Genomic DNA, 23,205 nt, shown 5'->3' with positions numbered 1-23,205 from the left:
TTCTAATGCAAACTTATACTTTTTCCGTGCCATTAGAAAGAATCTACAAAGACAACTTTTACACCATAACCTGTATGGAGTTTGATGAAATAATAGCAAGATAACAGCTTCGTAAACCGCTGTCCCGCCGTCCGAATAAGAGTTCCCACACACATCTGCCGACTGGAGCAAATTAAGCAATGACGTCACTCAGGTAGATGTGCACTTATGGTCCGTCAATCAATTCTCTGCTGTTGCAGCTATGAGACAGCACGCTCGTGTAGCTATTCAGACGTTCAAGATTTATACAACAGTCGACAAAGTGGATATTGTTTTCGTTTCTGATGAACGTCATCAAACTGTCAAAACAGCGGTGCTGGATTGTGCCAGTCCATCACTATCTGTCTTTGCGAACGTTAGAAAAGATTACATTGACTGATGTATGTCAATTTCCCCAAGCTTAGTACTGAATGATCACACACTGTTCTCCTACTCGCCACTTTTAACTGCAGATACAGTAGTGCAAGTCAGTATAAAGGTAGGGTTCATACGAAAGTAATAGTCTGTAGCATACATGTATCGAATTTATTATGAAAGTAGTACAAACGTATAAGACACAAACAGTCATGACGGAATTACATAGTCCCTTTCATAACAAGCACTCCGTCTTCAGGCCACAAGTGGCTCATGGGGACCATCCGACCACCGTGTCATGCTCAGCTGAGGATGTGGCTAGGAGGGGCGTGGGGTCAGCACACCGCTCTCCTGGGTGTTATGATGGTTTTCTTTGACCGGAGCCGCTACTGTTCGGTCGAGTAGCTCCTCAATTGGTATCATGAAGCTGAGTGCACCCCGAAAAATGGCAACAGCACATGGCGGCCCGGTTGGTCACCCATCCAAGTGCCGGGCACGTCCGTCAGCGCTTAACTTCGGTGATCTGATGGGAATCGGTGTATCCACTGTGGCAAGGCCATTGCCCCCCTTTCATAACAAGAATAACAAAATAAGGTGTTTGCATTTCCTCGATGTAAATTAATATAAAAGCACTCAATGTCCTGTTGTGTTACTGCATTGTTAGTAATTTTTCCAACCTCCGTTGTTCCTAATTACCTCAAAAATTCTCTTCGACATTATTTTTGTTAGGGTTTATAACTCTTGCAGTGAAATTGTTACCCACTCTTCTTGTATCGCTCTTTTAAGCTCATACACGGCCTCAAATTGCCTTCTATTTTGATAAACACGGCTTGCAAGTATTCGCCAAAGGTCTTCCACGGGGTTCAAATCCGGGCTACGTGCAGGGTAAAACATGGCGATCTTTATCTTCAAACCACTTTTCGGTTGTATCAGAAACACGCACTCATGGATTATCTTGTTGAAACGTTAGACTTTCGTTCCCTAGGTCCTTACTTATTTATTTAATCGTATGGCTCGGGCCGCCTGTCGGGCAGACCGTTCGCCGTGTTCCGGTTCAAAATGGCTCTGAGCACTATGCGACTTAACTTCTGAGGTCATCAGTCGCCTAGAACTTAGAACTAATTAAACCTAACTAACCTAAGGACATCACACACATCCATGCCCGAGGCAGGATTCGAACCTGCGACCGTAGCAGTCCCGCGGTTCCGGACTGAGCGCCTAGAACCGCTAGACCATCGCGGCCGGCCGTGTGCCGGTATTTCAATTTAACGCCACTTCGGCCAACTGCAGTCGATGAGGATGATAGGACGATGATGAGGATAGCACAACATCCAGTCCCTGGGCGGAGAAAATTCCCCAACCCAGCCGGGAATCGAACGCGGGCCCAGAGAATTGACAATCCGTCACGCTGACCATTCAGCTACCGGGGGCGGACACCTGGGTCCTCATACACTCTTAATAAATTACGTTTCCAGCATCTCAGTGTACATGTTAGAGTTTATTCTAGTGTTCAACCAAGCAATGCGTGGTCTACCTATAGCGCAGAAGGCTGTCCAAATAACTCTTCAACTACCAAAACTTCTGCTCATTCTTACCCGCAGCTCTGTTTCCAGATCATGCCAATAACGCTGAAATCCGTCTAGCGCACAAAATTAAATTTCTTCTCATCACTAAATATAGCTTTATCCCAATTTGCAGTCAATGATATATGTCTCACAGCAAAGCCCAATCTAGCCTGTTAGTGTTTTGGTGTTAGAGCTGGTTTCTGCAGTCGTTTCTTGGATGCAATGTGTTAGTTACGAGACAAAACTTGTCGTTCACGTCTGGTAGTTACTGGCAACTGCAAATCAGCAACAAGTTCAGAAGAGTAACGGTCTATGGCCATTGGTTGCTCAAAAGTAACCGTTTCGGTGTCTAAGATAATTGTTTGCTTTGACCATAGTTTTTGTTCTGTCCATATCATGCACCCGGTATAACGAAATTATCGATGACTCCACGTGAGCGTTCTTGGCGATTTGACAATTATAGAGTTCCATTTTCTTGTACGCACCGATTTTTGATTTTTCGACACTTGACAAATGTTTCCCGCATAGCATTGTCACAATCATGATTTATGTACACAACACACACTGTCACTCATTGTGTTTGTTTCCTACCTGCAGTAATGGCACGTACCCCCATAGTAATACCGCACAGAGCCGACTGTATTTATACCGAGCTCCACCCTCTACCACCGGAATTGTTGATGTCTTGCTATATTCTGTACTATCGACATCAAATGCGAAACCATCTGACGGCAGTTGTCGGTAAACTTGATCTTATACGTGGGACGTTTGAAAATTCCGTGCAAAGTCCGAGAGATGACACCACCGGCGTGTATCGAGGTCATGTTTAGTTAGTAGCATTTTGGAAATAACGTACACCAAGTTTCAGCCATATTGGTCTATTTATTTATGTTTGGCATTCGTGTGAATCAAGCAAGTCGAGTGATTGTCAAAAAATGGGCGAAAAATAATTTCGTGTGGTGATTAAACATTACTTTATGAAAGGTCAAGCTTGATAAACATTGCGGTGACTCTGCACCTTCGATTACAACATTTTTTAAGTGGTTTCAAAATTTTCGGAGTGACCATATTGGCACAAGTGATGCTGAACGTTCTGGACAACCTGTGGAGGTTACGACTCCAGAAATCATTAATAAAATCCATGATATGGTGATGTACGACAGAAGAGTTAAGGTGCGTGAGATTGCTGGTGCTGTGGGCATCTCGAATGAAGGTGTACATAATATTTTGCATAAACATTTGGACATGAGAAAGCTATCCACAAGATGGGTTCCGCGATTGCTCACGCATGACCAAAAACGGAGTCGTGCGAAGTGTTGCAAGGATGGTTTGCAGCTGTTCAGGAAGAATCCGCAGGACTTTAAGCGTCGTTCCGTCACTGTGGATGAAACATGGACACATTACTACACTCCTGAGACCAAACAACAATCCAAACAATGGGTTACCAAGGGAGAATCTGCACCATAAAAGGCGAAGACCATTCCTTCGGCAGGAAAGGTTATGGCGACTGTCTTTTGGGATTCACAAGGGATGATCCTCATCGACTATCTGGAAAAGGATAAAACTATTACAGGTGCATATTATTCATCGTTATTGGACCGTTTGAAAACCGAGCTGCGAGAAAAACGCCGGGGATTGGACCGCAAAAAAGTCCTTTCACATCACGACAATGCACCAGCACAAACCTCAGCAGTTGTGGTCGCAAAATTAATGGAAATAGGATTCCAACTCGTTTCACATCCCCCCTATTTTCCAGACTTGGCTCCCTCGGACTACTATTTGTTCCCCAATTTGGAGAAATGGCTGGCGGGGCAAAGATTTTATTCAAACGAGGAGGTGATTGCAGCAACTAATAGCTGTTTTGCAGACTTGAACAATTCCTATTATTCGGAAATGATCAACGAATTAGAACAGCGTTGGACGAAATGTATAAGTCTAAAAGGACACTATGTCGAAAAATAAAAAAAAATTACCCCAAACACGTAAGTAGTTTTTATTTTTGCACGGACTTTTCAAACGCCCCTCGCCGGCCGCTGTGGCCGAGTGGTTCTAGGCACTTTAGTCCGGAACCGCGCTGCTGCTACGGTCGCAGGTTCGAATCCTGCCTCGGGCATGGATGAGTGTGATGTCTTTAGGTTTGTTAGGCTTAAGTAGTTCTAAGTCTAGGGGACTGATGACCTCAGATGTTAAGTCCCATAGTGCTTAGCGCCATTTGAACCAAACGCCACTCGTACTATTGCATATTCAGTCTACATAACTATTCCAGCCACCGATGTAATTTCCCTACAAATATCCACGCCTTTACACTAATTTCCACTACTGCACTACGTACAATCCTATCCAGACCCTGTTGTAAATTACCCCTCCTACTCACATGCCCAATTTTTCGCTTTGTATCATTTAGTACAGTTTCATTTGCCCCGTTAAAAATATTTACTTTGTGCAATCACAGCTGTTTCCCTTACCTACTTAGTCTCACTCCTATATCTTACCAACTTCTAATATTGGACCTGTTACAGTAAATATTATTTTGGCAGTCACTCCCTTGAAGCATGTCACCAAAGTTTACTGTACAGTTTATTTTCTCCTTAAAAACAATTTTTTTAGTTTGTTATACAGTCTATTACGTAATGTGTCACATATTTTGTCTAAATTCAGTGATTTTACACAACATTTTCAGTGAAATAATTTCTTTCCTTTTTAGTACGAAACCGAAATTTAAGAACTGTCATCTTTGTGAACGAACTGAAATACCCTGTAATGCACTAGTTTAAAATCTTTGATCCTACAAATTTACAGCCACACGTACGGTATTTATTTTTGTACGTGATGATGGCTTAACTGCAGAAAACCGGTTCATAAAGTATTAAAAATTGTAGAATATTACTCCACTTGTAACACCATAATTCTAATGCTGTACTGATTTATTTTACTTTTGTTTTGTTTTATGCTACATCGTTGATCTTCTGTAGATGTGTGTGATTGAATAGGTAACATAAAATAGTATACTCCTTTCTTTGTAAGAACTTCGATGTCTTGATTTAATCCTATGCAGTGTAGTGTATCTGTCATTTAAATTCTTTGTCCCATTTGGAGGGAACAAAACTTACTGTATATAATTGTAATTTCGATGTGAATAATTTTTTTGTAGCGATGTCAATATGTGAAAATGTTCTGTTTTATTTAATGTGTTTGCTGTTATGTAAACTGCTGACCTTCACTTAGGATTCTTAGTCATTTTGTATGTAAAACGTCTTGTGGTTCCCCTCGGGTACGGAACTGTGTAGCGCGCGCAAATTGTGGTTGGCCTAGGTAGAAAAGGTGGAACAAGAGTCAGTCGGGGACGAGCTAAGAGTCGGGGACGAGCTACGAGTCGGGGACGAGCTACCAAACTGTGCACTGTCATGTAAATGTTGCATATTGTGCTGGTTCCGAGTGTGGATTTTTTCTGCTACTTTCCAATGCCTCGGATGGATGGATAAATAGCTGGAACTATTCTGGAATTTGTATCTATCATCGCCACCGAGAACTGACAGAGTCCAGCAATTCTACCTGCAATTCCACCTACTAACATGCAGTTGCCACCACATTGCACAATTCATTGCATCGGAATGCTACAATGATGTACAGTGAAGGATCAGCTTAATGGATGTGTTAGTGTGCTCAAATACACTCCTGGAAATTGAAATAAGAACACCGTGAATTCATTGTCCCAGGAAGGGGAAACTTTATTGACACATTCCTGGGGTCAGATACATCACATGATCACACTGACAGAACCACAGGCACATAGACACAGGCAACAGAGCATGCACAATGTCGGCACTAGTACAGTGTATATCCACCTTTCGCAGCAATGCAGGCTGCTATTCTCCCATGGAGACGATCGTAGAGATGCTGGATGTAGTCCTGTGGAACGGCTTGCCATGCCATTTCCACCTGGCGCCTCAGTTGGACCAGCGTTCGTGCTGGACGTGCAGACCGCGTGAGGCGACGCTTCATCCAGTCCCAAACATGCTCAATGGGGGACAGATCCGGAGATCTTGCTGGCCAGGGTAGTTGACTTACACCTTCTAGAGCACGTTGGGTGGCACGGGATACATGCGGACGTGCATTGTCCTGTTGGAACAGCAAGTTCCCTTGCCGGTCTAGGAATGGTAGAACGATGGGTTCGATGACGGTTTGGATGTACCGTGCACTATTCAGTGTCCCCTCGACGATCACCAGTGGTGTACGGCCAGTGTAGGAGATCGCTCCCCACACCATGATGGCGGGTGTTGGCCCTGTGTGCCTCGGTCGTATGCAGTCCTGATTGTGGCGCTCACCTGCACGGCGCCAAACACGCATACGACCATCATTGGCACCAAGGCAGAAGCGACTCTCATCGCTGAAGACGACACGTCTCCATTCGTCCCTCCATTCACGCCTGTCGCGACACCACTGGAGGCGGGCTGCACGATGTTGGGGCGTGAGCGGAAGACGGCCTAACGGTGTGCGGGACCGTAGCCCAGCTTCATGGAGACGGTTGCGAATGGTCCTCGCCGATACCCCAGGAGCAACAGTGTCCCTAATTTGCTGGGAAGTGGCGGTGCGGTCCCCTACGGCACTGCGTAGGATCCTACGGTCTTGGCGTGCATCCGTGCGTCGCTGCGGTCCGGTCCCAGGTCGACGGGCACGTGCACCTTCCGCCGACCACTGGCGACAACATCGATGTACTGTGGAGACCTCACGCCCCACGTGTTGAGCAATTCGGCGGTACGTCCACCCGGCCTCCCGCATGCCCACTATACGCCCTCGCTCAAAGTCCGTCAACTGCACATACGGTTCACGTCCACGCTGTCGCGGCATGCTACCAGTGTTAAAGACTGCGATGGAGCTCCGTATGCCACGGCAAACTGGCTGACACTGACGGCGGCGGTGCACAAATGCTGCGCAGCTAGCGCCATTCGACGGCCAACACCGCGGTTCCTGGTGTGTCCGCTGTGCCGTGCGTGTGATCATTGCTTGTACAGCCCTCTCGCAGTGTCCGGAGCAAGTATGGTGGGTCTGACACACCGGTGTCAATGTGTTCTTTTTTCCATTTCCAGGAGTGTATGTAAACAGGCAGAATATAGCGCTGTGGTCGGCAACGCCTATATAAGACAACAAGTGTCTGGCACAGTTGTGAGATCGGTTACTGCTGCTACAATGGAAGGTGGTGTTATAGTCGGTGCACGAGCGATGGGACACAGCATCTCCGAAGTAGTGACGAAGTGGGCATTTTCCGTACGACCATTTCACGAGTGTACCGTGATTATCAGGAATCCATTAAAGCACCAAATCTCCGACAGTGCGGGGTACGGAAAATGATCCTGCAACGGGACCAACGACGACTAAATAGAATCGTTTAACGTGACAAAAGTACAAACCATTCGGAAATTGCTCCAGATTTCAATGCTGGGCCATCAGCAAGTGTCAGCGTACGAAACATTTTACGAAACCAGAATGCGATTTTCACTCTGCAGCGGAGTGTGCGCTGATATGAAACTTCCTGGCAGATTAAAACTGTGTGCCCGACGGAGACTCGAACTCGGGACCTTTGCCTTTCGCGGGCAAGTGCTCTACCGTCTGAGCTACCGAAGCACGGCTCACGCCCGGTACTCACAGCTTTACTTCTGCCAGTACCTCGTCTCCTACCTTCCAAACTTTACAGAAGCTCTCCTGCGAACCTTGCAGAACTAGCACTCCTGAAAGAAAGGATATAGCGGAGACATGGCTTAGCCACAGCCACAACCTGGGGGATGTTTCCATGGAAAGGCAAAGGTCCCGAGTTCGAGTCTCCGTCGGGCACACAGTTTTAATCTGCCGGGAAGTTTCATTTTACGAAACGTCATCGATATGGGCTTTCGGAGCCGAAGGCCCACCCGTGTATCCTTGATGACTGCACGACACAAAGCTTTACGCCTCGCCTGGGCCCAATATTGGACTCTTGATGAATGGAAACATGTTGCCTGGTCGGACGAGTCTCGTTTGACAGTGTATCGATCGGATGAACGTGTACGGTTATAGTAGAGACAACCTCATGAATCCAAGGACCCTGCATGTCGTCAGGGGACTGTTCAAGCTTGTGGAGGCTCTGTAATGGTGTGGGGTGTGTGCAGCTGGAGTGATATGGGAACCCCGATACGTCTAGATATGAAGCTGACAGGTGACACGTACTTAAGCATCCTGACTGATCACCTGCAACCAATATGTCCATTCAGCATTTCGACGGACTTGGACAATTCCAGTAGGGCAGTGCAACACGCTACACGTCCAGAACTGCTACAGAGTGGCTCCAGGAACACTCTTCGGAGTTTAAACACTTTCGCTGGCCACGAAACTCCTCAGATATGAACATTATTGAGCACATGTGGGATGCCTTTCGACGTACTGTTCAGAAGAGATCTCCACGCCGTCGCACTCGTACGGATTTATGGCCAGCACTGCAGGACTCATGGTGTGAATTCCCTGCAGCACTTGTAACGCCGGAAATGCATATCCTCCTATTTCCATCTTTTGTACTATAATTTTTTCCTTGTTTTGTTACCTCAAGATATGACATTTCTGTGTCTTTATATATTGTAATTGTTTTACTATGCATTTATGTCGATGTATAATTGTTTTTTTTTTTTTTGTAAATATTATTTGCATTTTACGCTGGGTCTTGCCTAGGGAAAACTATGCTATCGAACGAATACATCGATAGGTCGTGTGAAGAACGAAAGTGTTTAGGATCTTTGGTAGTGTGAACTCTGCCGCGTGGAGCGCAGGCAGAGTGAGTCTGGCTGGAGTAGCGAGTGGAGCAGGTGTTGTGTGACGCTCCCTCGAGTTGCCGCGCTTTCGGGGTTTGGCAGCATGTAATTGCGCTCGACTTGCTATAATAGTTTCTGACACAGTGTCGCGGACGGGAAGCATTAGCTGGCGCACATCAAGAGCCCGTTTCGTCTGGTGACCGTGTCGAAAAGAAGGCGCGCAAACATCCAGCTTCTGCAACAGCGACGGCCGACAATGAGTGACTGTCGCCACCTCCTCGATCGACGGCTTCAAACCTTCAATCAACCAACAAGGAAGACTGGAAGCACATAAAGTTTTAGAACTGTATGGCAGATCGCAGCTTTTCAAACTTTTAAAACTGTTCCATTCACAAACTTACAGCAACTTAGCATGAACCTTTGTTGCTCATTGTCCCAATTGCATTACCAAGCAGGGTCCCTTCCTTTTCCGAAATGAACCCGAGTGTCGTTGAAATTCAAACGCCAGCATTAAAGCAATATTATTGTATTTCACTGCTTTAATTTCAAAGTTCAGTTAAAGTATTCATAGCTGGCTACAATATTTAGATTACACAAGTACAGATTATGAGTGCGAGTTTTGTTACCATATTTTAGCTTACCTGTGACTACAGCTCAGCTTGGTACGTACTAAATTTTACTATTGTTAATTGTTCAGAATCATTTAATTCAAGTTCAAAGTTAAATCTCTTATTTCTAAATTGCGTAGATTCAAGTAGCTTTTGAAATGATTGTTGAGGTAGTCCAAGACTAACCGTATTTTACTCAATTTCAATGTGCTTCAGAAAGAAAGCTCACTATTAACTTCAGTCACTAAATTAACTTTCGATTTTCCGGTTTTATTAATTCTTTTGCTAAATTAAGTCAGAGTGTAGCGAAATTTATTACTTCTGACAAACTTTCAGTTTTTCACACTACACGTGTCAACCTTCAGTTGCCACGCTTCTAGTGCTAATTATATGTGTAATAACCTTTCTTTTTCAGTTACTATAGTAATTGTCCTTAGGACTGGCGACCGTAATTTCCCCCAAATCTCAAATATCTAATTACCGCTAGTTAATTGTTAACGTAACGGCCGCACATTTACTTTCTTTATTAACTTTACCCCTTTTCAAAATTAATTTCCACCAGTTTCATTTGCATTTTTCGTTTCATTTAGATGTAACCCTTTCCTCCCTCTTTACCGACAAATTAACTTCGGTGACGATTGCTTTTCCCAAATTTCTATTAGGTACACGCGGTTTAATTTTTCACTGTCATTAAGGTCGATAAGTGAGGGGGAGGTTACACACTACTTCAGTCATTAGTCGATTCCATGCCACGTCGTGTTGTGACACTTCTGTGTGCTAGCGGGTTGCTTATACAATATTAGGCACGTGTACCAGTTTCTTTGGCTCTTCAGTGTATACGCAACATACAAAACGTCGTTACCAAATCAGTGCTATGTATTAGAGTTATTTCTTGGCAGCCTTAACAAAGCGCAAAACAAATTCTTCTCTCATACGAATGAACTGGGTAACTTCTTTCATAAAAATGTGTGCAGCCGATTAGCCAGAAAGTATATCGGTTATGTTAAGCTCCTAATATGCATCACGAAATATAAGTTTTATAGAGAATAGTAAATGTTCACATGAATTTCGGTAGTTTACTAGGCCGTGCTGAAAAGTAATACCCTCGATTTTTTTACGTGGAAACTCTGAAGGCTTTTTAAATTAAAAAGTTACTAACATTCTACATCTATATTCTTCATGTCTACATATTTACTTTTCAACACAGTCGCTCTGGCTACGAACACATTTCTGCCAACGAGAGACCAGTTTGATGATACCATGTCTGTAGAGTATTTGACATTGGTGATAGTGCCTCAAACTCACCTCTGCCTGCACCTCTTCATCACTGTCAAAGTGAAGTCCTCGAAGGTGTTCTGTAAGTTTTGGAAATAGACGAAAATCGGTTGGAGCCAAGTTGGTAGTGTATGGAGGATGATCGACGACAGCAAACTCAAGGCGTCTGATTGTTGCAGATGTCGCAGCCCTCGTGTGTGTTCTGGCATAGAAGGTGCTCTGTGGGTGGGCAAACTGTTCGAATTCGTGCTTTCAGGCTTATGAGGATCTCGCAGTGCCGTGCGGAGTTTATGGTGGTGCCTCTACACACGAATTCCAAACGAACCACATGTTGAACATACCAGAAAACTGTGAGCATGACTTTGCCTGCTGATGACATGGTCTTGAACTTTTTTGACGACCGTGATCCTTTCTGGTGGAACTCCATTGATGCTCTCTTGTTTTCGGGGTGAAAATGGTGAACAACCATACGCTGCACATTGCTGACCACCGTACATAGCTTTTAGTCTTGATTGGATTTCTATTGGAAGCACGTTTTCTGCGGTTAGATATTCGAAAACAGTATGATTATCCCTCGCGCACCGTTACAGTTACGTTACACATCGCTGTGTTACACGCCACAATTGGGATCCATCTTGCGGCAGAGGGTTGCAACTTGGGTCATCGAAGCAGAAAAGTCGAACGAATAATATGCACGGCGTGTCATGCCTCATCCGATACTGATAACAGAACAAAAAATTCTGAGGCATTACTTTTCAGTACGCCCTCGTAGACTGCTCGCCTAAATTTTATGTAGACTTTATCTGACAAGGCAGCTTTTTCGTCTGCCACAAACTCCACACGAAGCTAATGATCAGTACTGAAAGCGAGTAGTCGAAAAAGTTAGTATTAATTAGATGTTACAGCACTGATAAATCACTTGTCTATGTTCCGCAATAATTTCTGTTCTCCCTATAACAAACAGTTCTTTGTCTGCTACATATCTGTGCCTTTATTCACAAAACTTGTAGCAGCGTCGAGAAACACATCTTGCTGCCAACGTGACGTGGCTGAAGTTTCGGCTGCGTAGGTCTTTGTGACCCTACAGAGCTCGGAGTTATTCTGTCTCATGAATGAACCATATTTACAGTCAATCAATATTCATCAATGGTGAATCATACTGAGGGACTCCCGCAACTCGTCCAGCGAGCATCATTTAATTAAAAAACAGCTTTTCACGAATCGACCTTTTTGAAATCTGAATGTACTTTAATTAGTAATACCTTTACCTGTATGAAGTAGAGGAGTCAATTGGAGTCAGGATATTTCTCCCACAATTCCAATTTTGGCGTCTTCCTTGCTATAAACGTTTCCATGACTTACTTCGTACACTCGCATAGTGTTGAAAATACGTTAATGCTTATTTCATTATCTTTATTTCTTCTCTCTGAACTTAAATTCCTTTCAGAATTTCTCGATGGTTATTTGCAGCTTGCTCAATATACAGACTGAATAAAATCGGGAATTGGTTACAGCCCTGTCTCAGTTCCTTCTCAAAAAATGGTTCAAATGGCTCTGAGCACTATGGGACTTAACATCTGTGGTCATCAGTCCCCTAGAACTTAGAACTACTTAAACCTAACTAACCTAAGGATATCACACACATCCATGCCCGAGGCAGAATTCGAACCTGCGACCGTAGCAGTCGCGCGGTTCCGGACTGAGCGCCTAGAACCGCAAGACCACCGCGGCCGGCTGTTCCTTCTCAACTACTCCTTTCCTCTCATGTCCTTCGACTCTTATAACAGCAGTCCACTTTTTGGACAAGTTATAGATAACTTTCATTTCCTTACATCTTATCCCTGCTATCTGACATTGACAAAGTTGTCTCTAATCCTACAAATGTTGTGTACATAGGTTTGCTTTTCTTCAGCCTAAAATAAATTGTAGGGTCAGTATTGCCTCGCGTGTTTCTACATTACTGCGAAACACAAACTGATCTTTCCCGAGGTCGACTTCTACTAATTCTTGCATTACTCTGAAAATAATAAGTGTCAGTACTTTGGAAATATAACTTAATTAACTGATATCTCGGTAATACTAGTATACATAACTGGTTATACCTGCCATCGTCGGAAATGGAATTATTACAGGTGTTTCGTCTGTCTCAAGTGACGTCAACACGAAGTGGAATTGCTTTGTCATGACTGGCTCTCCCAAGGAACTCAATGCTTATGACGGAATGCCGAGACTCCAGGTTCCTCGTTTCGACATACAATGAGGCGACAAAAGTCATTGAAAAATTTGGACATTTGTGGTAAGGTCTTGTGGGACCAAACTGCTGAGGTCATCGGTCATCGGTCCCTAAGCTTACGCACTACCTAATCTAACTTAAACTAGCTTACGCTAAAGACAACATACACGCCCATGCCCGAGGGAGGACTCGAACTTCCGACGAGGGGACAAGACGCCTCAGAATGCGCGGCTATCCCGCGCGGCACTTAAGTAATGGGATAGCTATATACACATATACAGATGGCGGTAGTATCGCGTACACAAGGTACATAAAACGACAGTACATTGGCAGGGCAATGTGTTGTACTCAGGTGATTCATGTGAAAAGGTTTCCGAGGTATTGTGAACGCACGATGGGAATTAACAAGTTCTGAACTCGCAATGGTAGTTGAAACTAGACGCACCGGACATTCCATTTCAGTGTTCCGAGACCCTCAGTGTCAAGCGTGTGCCGAGAATACTAAGCTGGCCGCTGTGGCCGAGCGGTTCTAGGCGCTTCAGTCTGGAACCGCGCGACCGCTACGGTCACAGGTTCGAATCCTGCCTCGGGCATGGATGTGTGTGATGTCCTTAGGTTAGTTAGGTTTAAGTAGTTCTAAGTTCTAGGGGACTGATGACCTCAGATGTTAAGTCCCATAGTGCTCAGAGCCATTTGAACCGTTTTTGAGCGTACTAAATTTCAAGCATTACCTCTCACCATGGACAATACAGTGGAATGATTGAGAGCAGCGGCGTTTGCATAGGGTTGTCAGTGCTAATAGACAAGCAACTCCGCGTGAAATTACTACAGAAATCAATGCGGGACAAACGACGAACTTATCCGTTAGGACAGTGCGGCGAAGTTTGGCGTTAATGGGCTGTGGCTGCAGACGAGCGATGCGAGTGTCTTTGCAAACAGCACATCACTTGCAGCGCCTCTCCTGGGCTCGTGACCACGTAGACAACTGGAAAACCGTGGACTGGTCAGATGAGTTTCGATTTCAGTTGGTATGAGCTGATGGTGGGGTTCGAATGTGGCGCAGACACCACGAAGACATGGACCAAAGTAGTCAACAAGACACTGTGAAAGCTGGTGGTGGCTCCGTAATAGTGTGGGCTGTGTGGAATAGACTGGGTCCTCTGGTCCAACTGAACCGATCATTGACTGGAAATGGTTATGTTCGGCTACTTGGAGACCATTTACCGCCATTCATAGACTTCATAATAATTGGCTCCTTCTACCGACCCCCCGACACAGATGATAGAATAGATGAACGCTTCAAAGAAAACTTGAATCTCATTACAAATGAGAACCCCACTCATACAGTTATAATTATTGGAGACTTCGATCTACCCTCGATTTGTTGGCGAAAATACATGTTCAAAGCCGGTAGTAGACAGAAAACAACTTCCGAAATTGTACTAAATGCTTTCTCTGAGAATCACTTTGAACAGTTAGTACATGAGCCCACACGAATTGTAAATGGTTGCGAAAACACACTTGACCTCTTAGCCACAAATAATCCTGATAGAATAGAGTGTGTCATGACGGATACAGGGATTAGTGAACACAAGGTCATTGTAGCGAGGCTCAAAACCATATCAACCAAAACCACTAAAATAAACGCAATATATATATATTTAAAACAGCAAACAAAATTTCGCTTGTTGCCTTCCTAAGTGTCTTCATTCCTTCCAAGCTAATTATGTAAGTGTAGACCAGATATGGCTCAAATTCAAGGATACAGTATCGACAGCATTAGACAGATTGATACCGCATAAGTTAATAAGAGACGGGACTGATCCACCATGGTACACAAAACACGTCAGAACACTGTTGTAGAAGCAACGAAAAAAGCATGTCAAATTCAGAAGAACGCGAAATCCGCAAGACTGGCTAAGTTTCACGGAGGCTCGAAATTTAGTGCGGACGTCAATGCGAGATGCTTTTAATAGTTTCCACAATGAAATATTGTCTCAAAATATGGTAGAAAACCCAAAGAGATACTGGTCGTATGTAAAGTACAGCAGTGGCAAAAAAACAGTCAATACCGTCACTGCGCGATATTGATGGAAATGTTACCGATGATGGTGTCACTAAAGCGGAGTTACTAAATACAGTTTTCCGTAATTCCTTCATGAAGAAGACGAAGTAAATATTCCAGAATTCGAAACCAGAACAGCTGTTAGCATGAATGACATAAAAGTAGACATCTTAGGTGTTGCGAAACAACTCAAATCACGTAAGAAAGGCAAGTCTTCCGGTACAGATGGTATACCAATCAGGTTCCTTTCAGAGTATGCAGACCAAATAGCCCCTTTCTTAGCAATCATATACAACCGCTCACTTGACGAAAGGTCTGTTCCTAAAGACTGGAAAGTAGCACAGGTCACACCAATATTCAAGAAAGGAAATAGGAGTAACTCATTGAATTACAGATCCATATCACTGACCTCAATTTGCTGTAGGATTTTGGAGCATATACTGTACGCGAACATTATGAATCACTTTGAAGAAAATGACTTATTGATACATAACCAACACGGATTCAGAAAATATCGTTCTTGTGCAACACAGCTAGCTCTTTATTCCCGTAAAGTAATGAGTGCTGTCGACAAGGGATCTCAGCCCGATTCCATATTACTAGATTTCCAGAAGGCTTTTGATACCGTTCCTCACAAGCAACTATTAATCAAATTGCGTGCATATGGAGTATCGTCTCAGTTATGTGATTGGATTCGTGATTTCCTCTCAGAGAGGTCACAATTCGTAGTGATAGACGGTAAATCATCGAGTAGAGCAGAAGTGATATCTGGCGTTCCGCAAGGTTGTGTTATAGGCCCTCTGCTGTTCGTTTTATATAAATGATCTAGGTGATAATCTGATAATCTGAGAAGCCCCCTTAGATTGTTGGCAGATGACGCTGTAATTTACCGCCTAGTAAAATCATCAGACGATCAAAATGGCTCTGAGCACTATGGGACTCAACTGCTGAGGTCATTAGTCCCCTAGAACTTAGAACTAGTTAAACCTAACTAACCTAAGGACATCACAAACATCCATGCCCGAGGCAGGATTCGAACCTGCGACCGTAGCGGTCTTGCGGTTCCAGACTGCAGCGCCTTTAACCGCACGGCCACTTCGGCCGGCCCATCAGACGATCAATTCCAATTACAAAATGATCTACAGAGAATTTCTGTATAGTGCAAAAAGTGGCAATTAGCACTAAACAAAGAAAAGTGCGTGGGCATCCACATGGATACTGAAAGAAATCCTATAAATTTTGGGTATACGATAAATCGCACAAATCTAAGGGCTGTGAATTCGAGTAAATACCTAGGAATTACAAGTACGAGCAACTTAAATTGGAAAGACCACATAGATAATATTGTGGGGAAGGCGAAACAAATACTGCGCTTTGTTGGCAGAACACTTAGAAGATGCGACAAACCCACTAAAGAGACAGCTTACATTACACTTGTCCGCCCTCTGCTGGAATACTGCTGCGCGGTATGGGATCCTTACCAGGTAGGATTGACGGAGGACATCGAAAAAGTGCAAAGAAGGGCAGCTCGTTTCGTGTTATTGCGCAATAGGGGTGAGAGTGTCACTGATATGACACACGAGTTGGGGTGGCGGTCACTGAAACAAAGGCGGTTTTCTTTGCAGCGAGATTTATTTACGAAATTTCAATCACCAACTTTCTCTTCCGAATGCGAAAATATTTTGTTGACACCCACCTACTAAGGGAGAAATGATCATCATAATAAAATAAGAGAAATCAGAGCTCTAACGGTAAGATTTAGGTGTTCCTTTTTCCCACGCGCCATTCGAGAGTGGAATGGTAGAGAAATAGTATGAAAATGGTTCGATGAACCCTCTGCCAGGCACTAAAATGTGAATTGCAGAGTAACCATGTAGATGTAGATGTAGATGCATGTTCCCACACTACGATGCGCCATATCACCGAGCCAGAACTGTATGCGATTGGTTTGAAGAACGTTCTGAACAATTCGAGAGAATCATTTGGCCATCCAGATCGCCCGACATGAATCCCAACGAGCCTTTATGGAACATAAGCGAGAGGTCAGTTTGTTTACAAAATTCGGCACCGAAACCACCTTCACAATTATGGACGGCTATTGAGGCAGCATGGCTGAGTATTTCTGCCGGGGACTTCCAACGACGAGTCGAGCCCATGTCGCTTCGAGTTGTCGCACTACGCCGGACAGGAGGAGGTCCGACACGATATTAGGATGTATCACATGACTTGTCACCTTCTCGCAGCAGTACATGTCCCACTTAACAGTCATTTACTTCTTTTCTCTTCCATAATGTTGTCTCAAATTTCATTATTTTTGTATAGCCCTCCGCCATATTCCTTTCACCTTTCAGTTTTCCCTTTTTTGCTTATGCCATTGTCACACGGGACTAGGCAGCTAAGGTTGACGTGACGTAGAAAGGAAATCCAACGTCACGAGACACCGCGGCGTCGACTCATGAGACTAGCTGACTGACGTGATTTTGCGTTCTCAGCGCTCTCCAGCGGCAGTTGTCGGATTTATTTGGCTCGCACATCTCACAGGTTTCTTTTTTTTTTTTTTTTTCGAAAATGGTTGCGTATAAAATTCCTGCGTTTGCTCTATTCAAACGCACATATCGCCTCTTTTCCATGTGCTAGTTATGTTGTTCTGTCTATAGTATACATAACTCAAAACTTCAATATCTGTGAAAATGTAATAAGACAAATGGACAGATAAATGTCTTGTCAGTAAGGACATCAGCTTATAAAAGTTCACAAAATCGAACAAATTCACTCCTGACAGAGAGCGTACTTATATTTACATAACATAAAAAATTATAGAAATTATTTCTGTTTGTTTAATAAGAGGGTGTCACAAACTTTTAAAAACCACGAAAGTGGAAAAAAAATCTTGATACAGCGGGACACGAAGCCGCTTCCCACTGTTTCGTAATGTGACGCCCCTTACCAACTATGCTACGCTGAAGTTTTATGTTACAGTCTTCCGAAGACTTTAGGGCGGGTATGTTATTGACATTTAATGACAACAAATCCTACCATGTACCTTGAATGGGCCGCTGCCTTGAAACTGCATCCTTTCACAAAACGCGAGTTATAACACAAAAACAGCGAGAACATCTAAATGCGAAACTTATTTAATCCCCAATATGACGTTTCCCGTTTTTTTATTACAAAAAATCGTAGCAATAACGATGCGTTCTCGAGACGTTCAGTGCGCTGGTGCTTATAAATATCATAGGACTCGACAAATACAATATGACGTCTCGCAAGTTCTGTTTATGACGTAGAGAGAGTTCTTGTTTATTATTGGTTCTACTTTACGTGACACCTTACCGCAATATGACAGAACTTTTTTGTGCTTCAACGCGAAATAACGGAATATGACGTCACAAAACTCGTGACGTGCTTCATCAACGTTACCTAATTCGACCTGTGACGGCTGTAGTACTGGCTGGCTATCTAAGCTATTGATATTCATACAGAGGCTTCACTTTTTTCCAAAGGTCTCTTTAATTTTGCTAGGGACAGCATTTCGTTTTCCTCTAGTCATTCACGTTACTACAGCATTCTTGTTTTACCAATTTGCAGTTCCTGTCATTCTACTTTTTTATGTTTCTATTTCTTTTCGCCTGCTTCATTTGATACAATTTTCTATTTTCTACTTTCGTCAATTAAATCCGAGCTCTACTGTGTTATCAAAGGATTTCTAATAGGTTATTTCCTTTTACCTATTTGATCCTTTGTAGCCTCCTCTATTTCATCTCTCGAAGATACCCATTCATCTTCTACAGCATTCCCATCCCCTCTTTCAGCCAAACACTTGCAGTGCTCTCTCCAAAACACTCAATAATATCTGGTTATTTTAACTCACCTAGGTTCCAGCCGCTTTTGGCAACTTCTCAAGCTTTAACATGAAGTTCATAACCAATAAATTATGGTCTAAGTCGATATCTTCCCCTTTTACAGTTTCTTACAGTTTAAAATATGAATTCAGAATCTCTGTCCTGCCATTATGTAATCAGTCTGAAAACTTACAGTGTGTCTAGGCCTCTTCCACGTATACAACCGTCTTTCACACTTCTTAAATCAAGTGTTTTTTTTTATAATTCTTGAACCAAGTGTTTGCAATGATTAAATTATGCTTGCCCTTTTTGGACGGTTACTAAAAGAGTGGATGGGTCATTAGGGCATTCTGTCTACCGTAAGCCAACACATACAGACCTTTACCTGCAAGCGTCAAGTTGCCATCATCCTTCACAAACTACCAGCGTCCTTAGAACGTTGGTGCACCGGGCGCATGTCGTTTCTGATGGAGACAGGCTTACAAAGGAGCTGGAACATTTAGAGTCGGTGTTCAGAGGTAATGGTGACTCTCCACACCAGATTAGAACAGCGCTAAGAAGGAAGAAACTTGACCACCCACAAAATCAAGAAGATAAAGAGCTATTCAAGTCCAGGGCGTTCCTTCCATACGTCGGCAACCTTTCATCTAAAATAGGCAGGATTCTAAGGAAACATCAAGTTAAAGTAATCTTCCGACCACCGGCGAAGATCAGTGCTCTTATCGGTTCAGTAAAGGACTATCTGGGTCTGCGGAAGGCCGGGATCTATAAAATTCCTTGCCAGTGTGGCAAAGCTTACATTGGTCAGACGACACGCACAATACATGAAAGGTGCGTTGAACACGAACGCCACACTCGCCTTTCGCAGCCGAGTAAGTCAGCCGTAGCTGAGCACTGTATTACCACAGGACACGATATGGATACTTCTGCCACGAAAATCTTGGCCCCTGCGATAACTTTCTGGGATTTAGTAATTAAAGAATCTGTGGAGATACGCCTAGCGCAAAATCTTATAAATCGTGATGGCGGTTTTCAACTGGACAAGGCTTGAGACCCGGTGATCTCTCTAATTTCCTCTGAGAGAAGACAGTTTATTCATAATGACACGTCTGGCGCATTCCGACAGAGGACGGACATGTAGTTTCCACCTTTGCGTATGCTCCTGCGCGCCACAGATAGAACAGTAGCTCAAGAGGGCGCGGATTTCGATAGAAGACGCTCCTGTGACGGAGGCCAATGCGCATGCGTTTTCGCGCCAATTTTTTGTTATAAAGTAGACTCCGGGAACTTGCAGTCTCCAGTGACTGACACTCACCTGAAGATAGCTGGACGATTGTCAGCCGAAATATCGTGGCAAGAAGTCAACATGATCCGGATGCAATCCTGAAATCTCATCGAACACTACTACAGTACTTTGTTGCTCTTCATCTATAGGGAGATTGAGACTGGGAGAGGGAGGGAAGAAGGGAGAGAAAGGGAGAGAGAGAGAGAGAGAGAGAGAAAGGCGAACGCAGGTAATTGGCAAGCGGGTTTCCTACACGGCCGCCGTTGTGCTGTTCGCCGACGTGCCGCATGCGTAGCAATGCACCGATATTTCAGTTGTCAGCTAAGTACTTTCCAAACGCGAAAAACTCATGAACTACTTTGCATTAAACTGTTAAAGTTAACTATCACTTAATCAAATTTCAGCTTTCTTAATATCATTGTACTCAGTGCATACTTTTCACATGTTACGCGAGAAGCTGCCGAATAATGCACCACAACAAAGTCAACTGACTACTTTTTTCCGTTTGTTTACAACACAGTAAACTTATCAACAAAGTCTCAGCTTCCTTCATAATGATTTCTTTATCATTATTAATATGCGTCTATGGGAGGCTGCAGAGGCTGCACCCACAGCTACTATGCAAGCTGATGGTCACTTTGTTTATTAGCAACACGAAATGAACTATAGCAAAAAGTCTCAGCTTATTTCAGATAATGAACGAACAATGACAGCTAGCTCATGCGTGAGCTCTGTGTGCCTGTATCATGGCGTGAGGTTGCTAGCTGTGGAAGTCCGCTCTCTGCGTTTGGAAGGCAGATGTTTACTTTGAGGCGCTTCCCCACGCGATTCTGCGCCTCAACTCCGGGCCGTTCACTTTCTTGTAGTCGCTTCTTCTTGAGACACGCTAATAGGGTGCAATACTTAGCACAGCAGCCGCGTAAAGTTATTTAAAACGTGTGCAGCAGGCCCTGCGGGAAAGGCGGCTACCCGGCCACTTTGCCAGCGGCCCTGCGTCATTCGACGGCAGACAAGCAGCCACTACCCTTAGCGGTCGCGGAGGCCATAGAAGTTTTCAGATACCAGCAATGACACCATCACCTCATCCGGTACCGGCGATTCGGGTGCTGTACAGAAGCGAACAGTGGAGCGTGAAGAAGAACAGAAGAGCTACAAACGAGCAGCACTCGCCGTGGAGCTGTACAATAACCAAACAAAGGAAGTAACTAGCTTGTTCAAAAATGGCTCTGAGCACTATGGGACTTAACATCTATGGTCATCAGTCCCCTAGAACTTAGAACTACTTAAACCTAACTAACCTAAGGACAGCACACAACACCCAGCCATCACGAGGCAGAGAAAATCCCTGACCCCGCCGGGAATCGAACCCGGGAACCCGGGCGTGGGAAGCGAGAACGCTACCGCACGACCACGAGATGCGGGCTAACTAGCTTGTTGTAGCAGTGCTTATATGAAGTTTTGCCGTTAGAGAACCCCGCAGCTGTAGACCCATCCTCGAATCTGCACTTGCCAAGCTCTTCTAGCGGTGCACCAACTCGGGATACAAACAATGCTGTTCCCTCTGGTCGGTCAGCTTGTTCAATGAATAAAAATAACCGTTATCGAGACAATCACATTGTCCATTTCTACGTACACTGAAGAGCTAAGGAAACTGGTACACCTGCCTAATATCGTATAGGGCCTCCGAGAGCACGCAGAAGTGCCGCAACACGACGTGGCGTGGACTCGACCAATATCTGAAGTAGTGCTGGAGGGAATTGACACCATGAATCCTGCAGGGCTGTCCAGAAATCCGTAAGAGTACGAGGGGGTGGAGATCCCTTCTGAACAGCACGCTCAATAATGTTCATGTCTGGTGAGTCTGGTGGCCAGCGGAAGTGTTTAACTCAGTTCTTGGAGCCAATCTGTAGCCGCTCTGGACGTGTGGGGTGTCGCACTGTCCTGCTGGAATTGCCCACGTCTGTCAGAACGCACAATGGAATGAATGGATGCAGGTGATGAGATAGGATGCATACGTACGGGTCACCTGTCAGAGTCGTATCTAGACATATCAGGTGTCACATTTCACTGCAGCTGCGCCCGCCCCACACCATTACAGAGCCTCCACCAGCTCGAACAGTCCCCTGCTGACATGCAGGGACCAGGGATTCAAGAGGTTGTCTCAATTCCCGTACACGTCCATCCGCTCGATACAATTTGAAACGAGACTCGTCCGACCTGGCAACACGTTTCCAGTCATCAAGAGTCCAATGTCGGTTTTGTGTCGTGCAGTCGTCAAGGCTACACGAGTGGGCCTTCCGGCTCCGAAAGCCCATATCGATTATGTTTCGCTGACTGGTTCACACGCTCACACTTACTGATGGCCCAGCACTGAAATCCGCAGCAATTTGCGGAGGGGTTTTGTAAGTAGGCTGTTTAGGTTTTCTTATTGGTAACGCCACGTAGCGCTCTGTATGAAAATCACTGGCTGTGCTGTGTGCAGTCTGTGGCTGGTTTTGCATTGTTGTCTGCCATTGTAGTGTTGGGCAGCTGGATGTGAACAGTGCGTAGCGTTGGGCAGTTGGAGGTGAGCCGCCAGTAGTGGTGGATGTGGGGAGAGAGATGGCGGAGTTTTGAAATTTGTAAGACTGGATGTCAATTATGACTATTAAGGTAAATACATTGTTTGTTCTCTATTAAAATCTTTCATTTGCTAACTATGCCCATCAGTAGTTAGTGCCTTCCGTAGTTTGAATCTTTTATTTAGCTGGCAGTAGTGGCGCTCGCTGTATTGCAGTAGTTCGAGTAACGAAGATTTTTGGTGAGGTAAGTGATTTGTGAAAGGTATAGGTTAATGTTAGTCTGGGCCATTCTTTTGTAGGGGTTTTTGAAAGTCAGATTGCGTTGCGCTAAAAATATTGTGTGTCAGTTTAAGCACAGTCTTGTATAATTTTTCTAAGGGGACGTTTCAGTTTATAACACTCCTCCCTGCTACTGCTATACCATAACCTCGGTGACTGGAGGCAGTTTGCAAACAGAATTGTTTTGTTAGAGTAATAATGGTATAAAGCAACAGAGCAGTGCTACCCTCTGAGAGGAATTTTGTTATGTTGACCGTGCTGTACCTAACGGAGGTGGCTTATCGCAAGTGAACGTCAGAATTACGTAAATATTTGAACAGTAACAA

General features: G+C 44.3%; 1 pseudogene; it reads right to left on the bottom strand.

The window, feature by feature from the left end:
- Nucleotides 1–839: 839 nt before the first annotated feature.
- Nucleotides 840–957, bottom strand: LOC126249993 (5S ribosomal RNA; annotated as a pseudogene).
- Nucleotides 958–23,205: the final 22,248 nt, after the last annotated feature.

Source organism: Schistocerca nitens, chromosome 3 (assembly GCF_023898315.1).
Source record: "Schistocerca nitens isolate TAMUIC-IGC-003100 chromosome 3, iqSchNite1.1, whole genome shotgun sequence".
NCBI lineage: Eukaryota > Metazoa > Arthropoda > Insecta > Orthoptera > Acrididae > Schistocerca > Schistocerca nitens.
This window is presented reverse-complemented; position numbering and strand designations above follow the sequence as displayed.